At 31.9% G+C, this 12,679-nt stretch overlaps 1 long non-coding RNA gene across 3 annotated transcripts; it reads left to right on the top strand.

Moving 5' to 3' along the window:
- LOC116139140 lies at positions 1-2,895 on the top strand. 3 transcript variants are annotated; one of them, XR_004129399.1, is made up of 4 exons: positions 1-480; positions 1,543-1,648; positions 1,765-1,952; positions 2,339-2,895. It is a non-coding gene; the product is annotated as an uncharacterized LOC116139140 (long non-coding RNA). The 3 variants fall into 3 exon arrangements; XR_004129400.1 differs by having other exon boundaries at positions 1,543-1,952; positions 2,359-2,895; XR_004129398.1 differs by having other exon boundaries at positions 1,543-1,952.
- The last annotated feature ends 9,784 nt before the right edge of the window (positions 2,896-12,679 follow it).

Here is a 12,679-nt window from a genome sequence, read left to right as displayed (position 1 = left end):
GGCTGTTGCTTCTTCTTTCTCTTCTCCTGAAGAAAATTATGATGTTTTTCTTAGTTTCAGAGATGAGGATACCTGTAATAATTTTGCCAGCCATCTGTATGCCGCATTGTGTCAAAAGATGATCAGTACATTCATTGATGACGAGCTTAAAAGAGGGGATCAGACTCCTCCATCTCTTTTTAATGCAATTGAACGGTCAAAGATTTCCTTGATTGTTTTCTCAAAAGAGTATTCTTCTTCGTTACGGTGCCTTGAAGAACTTGTAAAGATCCTTGAATGCAAGGACAGTTAGGGTCAGATTGTAATTCCTGTTTTCTATGGTGTATACCCATCAGATGTAGGGAATCAGATTGGGACTTTTGGGGATGCATTTACTAAGTTTGAAAAACGTTTCAAGGGTTCACAAGAAACATTGCAGAGATGGAGGACTGCTTTGAGAGAAGCTGCCAATCTATCTGGCTTTGATTCAAATGTCATCAGGTAACTGTTAATACTTCTATTTTCTGCTGATTTTTTGTTTTTCATTTAACTTATTTGATTCTTCATTTCAATTTAGCATTAATCATTGGTTGAACTATTTAATATTTGTTAATTGTGTATCACTCAACTATCATCCACATGTGATGTTAAATAGAAATATCGGTAGACTTGATGTATGGAAAATTATTATTTTATATTAAAACTAAGCCATAAGTACTCTTAGATTATTACTTTACACTGAGAAAATCATGTTGCCTGACAAATCAATGTCTTTTTGGTCTCTTTGGGAAAGGAAAAAATAAAAAATAAAAAAAATAAGAACCAGTAATATGAAGTTAAAACAAGTGATAAGTTCTTTGGCAGTGAGGGTTTGGAGAGAAATGTTAAAGATATAGTGGATACATGAAAGATATCGAGTTTTAGTGACAATCTTTTTAACTTTTTTGTTTTGGAGGGCTGATCCTGTGTTAATGTTTATATATGATGTCATTTGATAGCAAACTGCTAGTTCAGTTTTTTATGAGGTAGCATAACTTTTATTGATGTTTTTATTAGGCTATATAATGTTTAGTAAGTGGACTCAAACATTGAAGTCAATTTCCTTATTAAGTAAATCATTACTTGTTAAATCTTGTAACAACTCTTTCCAGCATTGGATGTTTCTCATACTCTATTAAACTTTGTTATCTGCATATATGTATTACTTTTAGCCATGCATTTTCAGTTTTAAAAATGCATTTTAACCTTGTTATCTGCCTGTATGATTTATGGGTGAAGAATTAAACATGTCCTATATGATTTAATTGGCTTATCAGGATTTTTAATAAAGCTCATGAAAATCACCCAATTATTATTAATAGTTTTAAACTCCAGAGAAGCCTAATCAATAAATTTCATGTAAATATGAATTCTGTTCCAAAAAGAAAATGATTATATAATGATCTCAAGTCATAATGCAGGGAATGATCTTGCAATGTTTTTCACTTGTAGAAATAATGTAGGGCTAGGCCATTATTGTTTTTATTGTTATTATTGATGTAAGATGTTGATTGTATTTTACAGTTTTCCAAATTTGTTACTGAATGGAACTGACACAGGCTTGCAGGTCCTAAAAGAAGCGAGTAGCACTTGAGTGAAACTTGGAGGTTGAAATCTTCTTATATGAAAGGTAACTTAAGTTCAAACCCATGAGCTTATTATAGTAGGTTGGAACAAGTTGATAGGATAACCTTTTACATCCCCATATCCCTCCAGTGGTAAAGTGTTAAAAAATGACTTATGCAGATTCTGCGCAGCATCTTTCTTGTTACTTTGGTAGGAAATCCTCGAAGAGGAAATTCAAGGCTTTGCACTCCATCATTTATGGGGTTTTCTTGTTTGCCTGATCTTGAAGATATGCCAAATCTTGGAACTGTCTATGGTATTCTGTATAATTGTGGTGGTGTCCTGCATCATAGTTCAATGGTTTCAAGGTAAAGTTTACTTTTTGTTGCCTTGTGAAGCTAGCTTTCTGCAATTTATACTGTTCATTATATTTGGTTTGTCTTCTTTTGCATTACTATATATTTGGGTGAATCCATGCCATGCCCTCTATGTTCTGCAGTTTGAAGTGCTATTATTACTTAATATCAAGCATTCATCTGGTGAAGGCATAGTCTTCTGTTTTTTATTTCAAATAAAAAACTCATTGCCTCAAAGTGTGAGGGACATTTGATAATTTCTCCTCTGATGAGGATAAAAGGCCAAATTGAGGCAGCGGCCCATCCCATGCATATTGTGTTACATCAGGTCGCACAATTCTTTTTATGAATTATTCATTCAATTCCTGAATTGTGTAATTGCCCCTTTCTGATACTAGTCAGTTTGCAACCCTCCCAGATGACTGAAAGGAAAGCAAAAAGCTGCAAAAACACGCCAAACTGTTTATAATATAAGGAGATATTCTTTATGGGAGAGGATTAACAAGATTATTACAATGCTGTGGGAGGAAGCTAACCAAGTAATGAAAGAAGTTAAGCTGACCAACAATGGAAGACAATACCACCTGCTTTGTTCAGAATTGCAAAATTGACAGTGATTGTTTAAGTCTTGCTTGGTTTCTGGTGCACACATTAACGATAACCTTTTTGCTGGCCAGTGGACACATATTGTGATGGATGTCATTCTGAAATTCTCTGGATTTTCTTCCCTGGAATTCGGATTATGTTGCTGAACTATTTAATTAGATATGTTAGATGAAGGCTACTGCTATATAATCTTTTACTGCCGGATGTTTTCTGTGTTGTGATTCAACGTAATTACTATCTAATGTTGGTGATGTTTGGTTTTCTAGGCAGCGAAATGATGTTGATTGCTCTTTCTACTCTTGGACGCTGCTACTATTTGGTTACTTGTTTTCTGTGTGAAACTCTGGTTGTATTTGCTTAATTAGTTTACTTTCTTTCTATGGCTATGCTGTGGCTATATAATACCATGTAAAAGTGCATATTACAAGTTTCACGTTTTTGTTTTACAAGTTTCATGTTGATGTGCTATTGCAACAATCTATTGTAACAAAACCCCGTTATTGATTGTTTTAAAAAGATTCATGTCGTAGAACCTTGGGACCTATCATACTTAGGAGTGTTAAAAAAATACAAAAATCGAATGGAATCAGTTATCGATTATTCGGAAAATCGGTTTGGTTTTGGTTAATGGTTTACGATAATATGAGAATCGGTTTACGAGAATATGAGAATTGGTTAACCAAAACTAGTTTTATAATCCATTTTATTATAAAAATATTAAATTAAAATATAAAATAAAAAACCAGTATATTATAAAAATATTAAATTAATAAATATATAAAATATTAAATTAAAACCAATTCAAAATTGGTTTTTCGATATTTAAAACCAGTTTTTTCCTTAACCGGTTTGGTTTCAGTTTAGGAAAATTAATCAGTTAATCGGTTTTAAACACCCCTAATCATACTATTACCAAACCTAGAGTTTAAAATGTTTCTCGACTCATTGTAAAAAACGTGATGAGCACGTGACATGGTCAAGCGATGGTCCAGAGACCCGAATCAATAAAGTGGAATCACATCACATGATGGCTCTCATGTGTGTTTTAGTAGTGAGAGAGGCACTAAAACAATGGGGAAATGGGGTGGTAGAATTGGTTGTTGGCATCAATTTGTATTATTTTTAATCACATTATCAGCCATGAATCTCCATTTGATCAATTTTTTAAGATGCCTAATATGTAAAAAAGAGCGAGGGTGAAGACTAGATATGTAAAACCCAATTTGCTGTTATTGGCTTTAATCAATTAATTCTTTATTTATTTTGATTGATTTTTTTTGTTGTTAATATTGGTTCCGTATTGTAAGATTCAAATTTCATTGCTAGTGGGTGGGATATGGCTGCAGGGAGGTGGCAAATTGATTTATGCAATGACCAAATTACTCCTAAAATTGAGTTTCCACAAAATTAATAAAAAAATCTTTATTTTTAAATAACGTAACATAAAAAATTCAATAAAATTGCCTAGAACATAAACTTTTTACAAACAATTTAAAAGGCCAAAAATTAATATAGATTTTAAGAAATTTTTGAACTTGGTAGGTTTTTTTATAATTTTTCCCCTTTTTTTAATGAATTTAACATAATTTTAAGACTTTTTGGTTTATTTTTAATGATTATACATATATTTTTATTAATTTAACATAATTTTTGGGCTTGTCTTTTGAATTTTTTTTTTTTTTAAATTAGGGTAATACTGTCATTTAGTGGTCAAAATCAATGAACAGTTAGATTTTATGGAAAAAACTAACGGCAGGTAGGTGGTTGGATAATTCGCATAACATAGGGACCAACTTGTCAATTTTGAAAACCACTAGGGAGGTAATTGGTTTAAACCCTTATTTTTAATTAGACAATCTCACAACCATAATGTTATAATTTGGTTTTGGATTTAATAAAATTCACCTTGAGGTCTCTTGAAATTTCCTCATAAGGTATTTGTAATAACAATTTTTTTGTTATCATCATTGGTTAGAGGTTTTGGTGTTTAATTTAGAGGGATTAATGGTAATGTGTGTTACTTAGGTGATAAAAATTATATTAAAACACTAATAATAGGAGGTAAATTGTTATTTTAGATACTTAAAGGTAAACATTTTTTTCAAGAAAAACTTGGGGAGAAATTATATTAAATTACATAGACATCCTCTCAGGTTTCAACATTTCAAAAGCGCATTGAAAATATTATTAAATTAACAAAAATATTCCTCTCCATTAACTTCCATTGGGGCTATGTAGGGTTACTCCCATGACAGTCTCTCAAATATACAAAATCAAAGTTAACCCCCTAATACACTTACACTCCTTATCATCAAAATTTATGAAACATAAAGTCAAGATTTATGATGTTGGTGATGTTTGGATTTATGGGCAGTTTAAACGAAGTTGATTACTCTTTAATAATGCTGTAAGCTGCCATTGTTTTTGGGTTCTGTTTTTAATTGTTCCAAATAAGAGTTTGTTAGAGTTGGTTTTATATAAATTTGATTTGATTTTGGTTTTTAGGGATGAATGATTATAGAAGCTCAAATTATAGTTTGGAAAATAAAGGAAGACACATATGCCAATGATTCCACAAAGAAATTGAATCAATTTTTTTCTTTTTACAAATTGGTAAATAAAAAGAAAGGATTTACGCCCTTTTCTGGGTTATTTGGGTTAACGGTCAAAAGAGAGGGCAGAGGGTCTCCATTGTAGTTTTGGACATTCAACTCAAATATTTTTAATATATCATAAGACGTGAAGCAGGACATAGCAATATATTTTTTATTTAATTTGTTGTTTTAATTGATTTTTGTTGGCATAGTGTAAAATTCTTAAATTTTTAGTTTTTAATTAACTGAATCTGACCAATGTTTAGATACCCACGTAGATAAATCAATGAATGAATATGGTACTTGTATGGATAGGCCTTGTAAGATTAATGGTTGGTGAGAGGAAAAGGAACTATTCTAGCGGTCAATAGTTTAAATAAAAATTACACTTAGGGTGCGTTTGGTTCAGAGAATATTGTATTATTAGAATGTTATATTAATTAAAAGATAGATTATCTTGAAGATTATTAGGAATATTTAGGAAAATGTGTTTGGTTAGATTGGAATAAATTGGTGGGTATGTTATATTGATATATTTGGTTAGGAGGTGAATGAGTGGGCACGTTATATAGATTGCTAAATTGTCTCCTTTTAAATTATTGATATAACATTAATTTTGTTATTATTTTGTTATTATTTCTTTTAAACCCCTACATATGAAATTTTGCTAAAGCACTCTAGCCATGTAAAACTTTAATTTTAGCAAAATCACCCCCACCTATCCCAAGCCATTGCCGGTATCTGGCCACCACTGTCGACACCATTAATAGTCACTGGAATGGTGCACAACCGGTCGGATATGGCCAGTCATGCAATGATAAGGTCATTTCACTGCCAAGGATGTGGTCGTAAAACGACCAGAGATCTTGGCATGCAAAGGCTAGATCTTTAGCTATGATCTGGCTGTTTCTGACCAGATTGAAGGTTGAAAATAGCCAGGTCATCGTGGACTTGGTCGTTTCTAGCCTTTGATCTAGTCGAAAATAGCTGGATCGACACATAGCCGGCCAGATCCTACAGATCGTGTGTCGATATGGTGACTGTTGCCATCGGCCGGTGGTGGTCTTAGGTGGTTAGGGGTATTTTTTTAACTTTTAAACTTTTTTCTGGCCAAAATGTTTTAGCTAAATTCTCAAATGTAGGGGATTTGGGTAATGATTATTTGGTAGACATTTGAGGGTAATTCTGTCTGAAATAATATTTAATTAAAGGCAAAATAGGTATAAAAAATAAATTACCTTGATAATTTTTTAATAACACCCCTTGACAAGATAATCTGATTATTAACTATATTATCAATAATAAATACTATTTAAAATAAAAGATTATCGTAATATTTTATTAGTTGTAATTCAAATAAAAAAATCTCGAAAATTAAGCGTGGATTATCGGAATAATCGTAAATGACCCCATCCAAACGCATCCCTAAAGTATAATAGATGATAGGCGTATGGATATTAAGTTAGTGTAATAAACGCATCCCAATGTTAACGGCCCAATAAGCCAAGAAAAATAAGAAAAGGGGGGCATCTTCCGAGGAAAATGATGAAATTAGAAATGTAGAGAAAGAGCTCATTAATTGCTCATTCAGATTGCAGACGAAGGTAGAAATGAGAGCCCATTAATTGCTCATTCAGATTACAGACGAAGGCAATAACGCATCTTCCAAGACAAAAAGATATTACAATCAGTAATATTTTATTATTTATAAACTAGAAAATCTTAGTAATATTTTATTATTTATAAATTAAACATAAAAATCTTAAAAATTAAATAAAAATTATGACACAAATCTTAAATGACCCCCATCCAAACGCATCCCCAAATTATAACAGATGATAAGCATATGAAAATTAAGGTAGTGTAATAAACGCATCCCAATGTTCACGGTCCAATAAATCAAGACAAATAAGAAAAAGAGGAGCATCTTCCGAGGAAAATGATGAAATTAGAAACGTAGAGAAAGAGTTCATTAATTGCTCATTCACATTGCATTTCTCAGTCAAGTCAAAAAGTGACAAAACGCAGTAACGCATCTTTCCAAGAGAAAAAGAGTACACTGACAGATAGTGGAAGATAAAGTCAATTATATGTAAAACCCATTATTCCTTTCAATTAATTCATTAATAAATTCATCTTGATCCGATTCAAAATTTCCGAAACCCACCTGATTAAATCACTTCTATTGAAAACCCAGTTTCAAAATTTTTTGTTGCACGTTGAAAATGTTGAGCCCCATCTCAATTTGATGATCACATAGATAAAGTTAAAAGCAAATAATAGGCAATGTGGAAGGGTAGATTAGGAATTTAACAACATTGTGATGATTTGGAAACTTCTGGGTAAATGTGAAACAATTGCTGGGAATTAATAAATTTGTGTCAGAATCACACCAAATGTGAATGGCTTATTTGTTGTTTGTTGGGTTGCAGTTATGAGCCTAGTCAAAAAATAAAAAGAGAAAAGGCAAGGCATCTTCTAGAAAAGGTGCTAAGGTTTAAATGCTTAGAGATGGAAAGATTCAATTATCTAGGGGTGGATAATCCGGTTAATCGAACCGGATTATCAAAACCAAAAACCGAATCAATTTTTCAGTTTAGAGAAAATCTAAACTGAAAATCAGACCGGTTTTAATTAAAAACCAAATGTAAACCGAACCAAATTTTCAGTTCAGTTACCGATTTTCAAATTATCTTTTAATCCTTAAAATTCTTCAATTTTTCATTTAAGTCCCTAAATTCAAATATTTATTATTTTATATATAATTTCAACCGGTTTTCAAATTATCCTTTAATCCTTATAATTCTTCAATTTTTCATTTAAGTCCCTAAATTCAAATATTTATTATTTTATATATAATTTCATAAAATCAACATTATACAAAAGCTTTGTATTTGATTATTTGGTGGACAACATTAACGTTCTCTCAAGGAGAAACTTGGCTTTGACTTGAAGTGTCGAGAAAGGCAGAGACAATCTTCATAATGTTACCAGGCTTGTGAAAATTAGAGACCATTGGATTGCTACATAGTGAGGACCATCCATCGGTTTCAGAAATCAAAAACAAGTAAAATTAGTCACAAAATACGCCGAAAATGTAAAATTAAAGGATTATTAATAATATTTGTTACATAAGCTCCTTAACTATGAGCTTTACATCTCTAATCCATATTTAACAGCCTTAATCTCTTCAAATGTAGTGTAGGGTTAACTTTACCAAAACCTAATCTAACAACAAAATTTCCAGAAAACCATCTCACAAAATCCCAAAATCAACAAACAAAAACCCTCAATTTCCTTCACGCCACACGACCCACACCACCATCACCACAATTCCTTCTAACAAGTGCAAAGTATCCCAAAGGCCAAAACAGCACAAACAGCAGCCACAACATTACCTTCCTTCACTAAAACAAACCGAAAGCAAAGCAAGATTAACAAAATAACAAACAAAGAATACATAAAAATCAAGAGTCTGCTCACGGTGGACTGTGAAGATCGCTGGAGAGTGGATGCAGTAGCTCACGGTGTGGATGGAACAGCTCACGGTGTGGATGGAGTAGCTCTGTAGCTCACGGTGTGGAAGACTGGACTGTGAAGATCGCTGGACTATGAAGATCGCTAGAGAGTGGATGCAGCAGCAGTAGCTCACGGTGTGGATGGACTATGAAGTAGCTCTGTAGCTCACGGTGTGGAATAGGGAGATTTAACTAAGATTTGGAGGCTGAGTCGCGGAGGGAGAAGAGTCTAAAATGTGTGTGAAGAGAAATAGAGAGGAGCCAAAAATTTTTTTTGCTTTTATAGTTAGGGTAAAAGTAAAACCGGTTTGAAATAATTTTCAAACCGAACCGGTTTTTCAGTTTTTTGAATTCTACAAACGGAAAACCGAACCGGTTTGTAAAAAAACCTAATTTTTGGTTCGGTTACCGGTTCGGTTCGATTTTTGGATTATTTATCCCACCCCTACAATTATCCAATAGATTACCTTTATGATTACCGGAAATGATGTATTATTAGGAATGTTACACCTTAAAGATTATTGAAAATAATTAGAGAAATATTTTTAATTAAGTTAGAATAAATTAGTGGGTATATTATATTGATATGTTTGATTGGGAGGATAAATGAGTTGGTATATTATATAAATTAATAAATTATCTTTTATTTAAAATATTAATATAATATTATTTTTTTAATCATTTCTTTTAAACCACTACGATTGAAATTTTGTTAAAACACCGTAGTCATACAAAACTTTAATTTATAGCAAAATCAACCCCACCCACCCCAAGTCAATGCCAATAACCAACCACCACCACTGGTGCCATCGATAGTCGTATGAATGGCGTACGACTGGTGGAATTCGACCAGTCGTGCATCATAAGGGTGTTTTCATGGCCAAAGATGTGGCCATGAAATAACCCTAGATCTGGGCCTAAAGAGACCAGATCATCATGGATTTAGTCGTTTTCGGCCTTTGATCTAATAGGAAACAATCAGATCGGTGCGCGGTCAGTCAAATCCTACCGATTGTCCACTAATATGGTGACTGCTGCCGACGGCTGCGATGGTCTTGAATGGCTGCAGATATTTTATTAACTTTTAAACTTTTTTGTGGCCGAAGTGTTTTAGCTAAATTCTCAAATGTTGGGGATTTGGGTAATGGTTATTTGGTAGACATTTGAGGGCTCTGAAATGGTATTTAATTATGGGCAAAATAAGTATAAAAATCATATTACTTCGGTAATCTTTTAATAACACCTCCAACAAGGTAATCTAATTACCCCATATATTACCAACAATAAATATTATTTGTAATAAAAGATTAATGCAATATCTTATTACTTGAAAACCAAATAAGGGAATCTTGAAAATTAAACGAAGATTATCGGAGTAATCTCATATGACCCTAAACCAATCGCAACCCTAGAGTGAAGCAGATGATAAGGATATGAATATTAAATTAGTGTAACAATGACAACTAAGGTCCGTTTGTTTTATTATTTTAAACCTTATTCCCTATCTTATTCTCAAAATACTTATTTGTTTAATTATTTGGGAAATACTATTATATTTTTTAATTTTTTAGACCCCTTAAGTTTATTAATTTAATTAAACACCCCTAGATTTTTTTTTTTTAAATTAACAAAAATACCCCCACCCACCCATAGGCTTAGAAACGACCGGAACTGGCCGGTAATTCACCGATCTGGCCATTAGTGATAGCCAAAGAAATGGCTGTCGTTGACAGTCAATGACGATCAAATCTTAGCCATCGTTAACCCATAACGACGACCATATCTTTAGCTATCGCTGACGATCAAATCTGGCCTTTTGTGGCCGTTGACGGCTAAATTCATGGTGGATTTGGTCGAAAAAAGTCATATCGACTCACGATCAATTAGATCCGACCGGTCTACGTCGCAATGCCATTTTCTTGCTAGATTCTGATAGTGGTAGCCAAAATCTGATACTATAGGTGAATGAGAGTATTTTTATTATTTATAAAATTTATATATATTGGGATATTTAGTTAAATTAGTAAATTTAGGAGTTTTTTATTAATTTTTAAATTTTATCTCGTAATACTCACTTTATTTAATTACTTAATATTATTTTTAAAATTTTATCCAAAATAACAAAACAAACGTAATATATTAAAAATTAATCTCATCTAGACTACCTAGCTCATATATGATCAAAATATTAAAAACTTAAGAATTAAAGCAGATGATAAGGATGAAAATATTAAATTATTGTAAAAATCACATCACCGCCCATTATATCTAAGTCAAAAAGGAAAAAGGCAGGGTGTTTTCCTAGAAAAGAGATGGGAGTAAAAAAGAAGGCAGGGCATCTTCATGGAAACGGCTTAACGACATCAAAGGGATGATTTACAGGCTGTTTTTTTTTTCTTTCTTTTGGTCTTATGTATATTTATCGTATATAATCAAAAAGCTAAATTATTTTGTTGTTATTTGAACACAAAAAATTTTAAATTAATAACAAACTCTTTTTGCCAATAATACTCATATCAAATTTATGAAAATTCTGATAAAATAAACTGCTAATAATGGTTTAAACTCTAATAATTGGGCTTTTTAGCAAGATTGCATTTAAGATCATCATAAATATTTTTTGAATGATATTTGATTGATAATTTCTTTATTTTTTTAAAATTAAAATAGGGTGGTGATTTTGAACTTTTAGCCTGTATAATCACTCTTGGATCTTATAAAATGTTAAGAATTTTAGAGTTAATGAATCCACCTGGGTTTTATTGAATATCAAAATCTCTCGAGGTTTCAAAAATAACAAAAATCTATTTATTGTTAGAACTTAATTATAAGTTAATAGATATTAACTTGATAATCATCAATTTTGACATCTAAAACTTAACGATTCATAGGTAATAATAGATTTTTTGTTATTTCTAAAACCACAAAAAAATTAGTATCATTAGCTGTAATTTTTATTAGCTTCCCAATTGTACTTATGATTTTATAAATCCTTGTTTTAGTTCATTTGCAAAAAGTGATTAATGATTAAACAAATAGAAATTACATAATTGTATTCAACCCAGTTAGGGAGTTGATGATATACACCCGAATGGTTGTCATTTTGAAATTTCTCTTAGATTTTATTGTCAGCAATGGATGATCTTGTCGGAATATAATTTAATTAAGTATATTGGATGAAGCTACTGCTATGTTAATGTAGGTCATATTTGGTTTTTTGGATAGTTGAATGATGTTGATTGCTCCTTAATACTATTGGAACATAAAGCAATAGACATGCTAATTCAAAGAAATTCCATTAGTTTATTAGAGAAAGACTTTTAAAGGGAAAAAGTAGAAAGAGGAAAACACTTTTCCATCGCTTTACTTCAAGGAAAAGCAATTCATTGAGATAATTTCAAAGAACTTTAGTAAAAATAGGTGTGAATGAAATTTCATGAGGTTTTTACGTTGAATTAGTGTCAAAATCACACCCAATGGTAACGGCCCAATAAGTCAAGAAAAATAAGAAAAAAGGGAGCATCTTCCGGGGAAAATGATGAAATTAGAAATGTAGAAGGGTAGATTAGGAATTGTGATGATTTGGAAACTTCTGGGAAATTTCCTGTTTGGGAATTAATGAATTTGTGTCAGAATCACACCAGATGTGAATGGCTTATTGGTTTTTTTTCATGAACCAGGTTGGGGTTTTAGTTTAGGAAAATTCTTGAACTGAAAAATTGGTTTAATTCATAAAATCGGTTTTGAATACCCCTAATTCACTATTATCAAACCTTGAAGTTTAAAATGTTTTTGACTCATCATAAAACGTGATGAGCATGACATGGTCAAGCGATGGATCGGAGAGCTGAATCAGTCTGTTGGAATCGCATGACACGACGTTTATGGTGTTTTAGTAGTGAGAAAGGCACTGAAAGGGTGGGGAAACGGGGTGGAGGAACTGGTCGTGATGCCAATTTGTATTGTTTTTAAACACATTGAATCTCCATTGTCCAATTTTATCATATGCTAATCTGTGAGA

Source organism: Pistacia vera, unplaced genomic scaffold, assembly GCF_008641045.1.
Source record: "Pistacia vera cultivar Batoury unplaced genomic scaffold, PisVer_v2 Contig347, whole genome shotgun sequence".
Taxonomy (NCBI): domain Eukaryota; kingdom Viridiplantae; phylum Streptophyta; class Magnoliopsida; order Sapindales; family Anacardiaceae; genus Pistacia; species Pistacia vera.
Note: the sequence above shows the minus strand (reverse complement) of the source record. Positions and strands in the feature narration are given on the sequence as shown.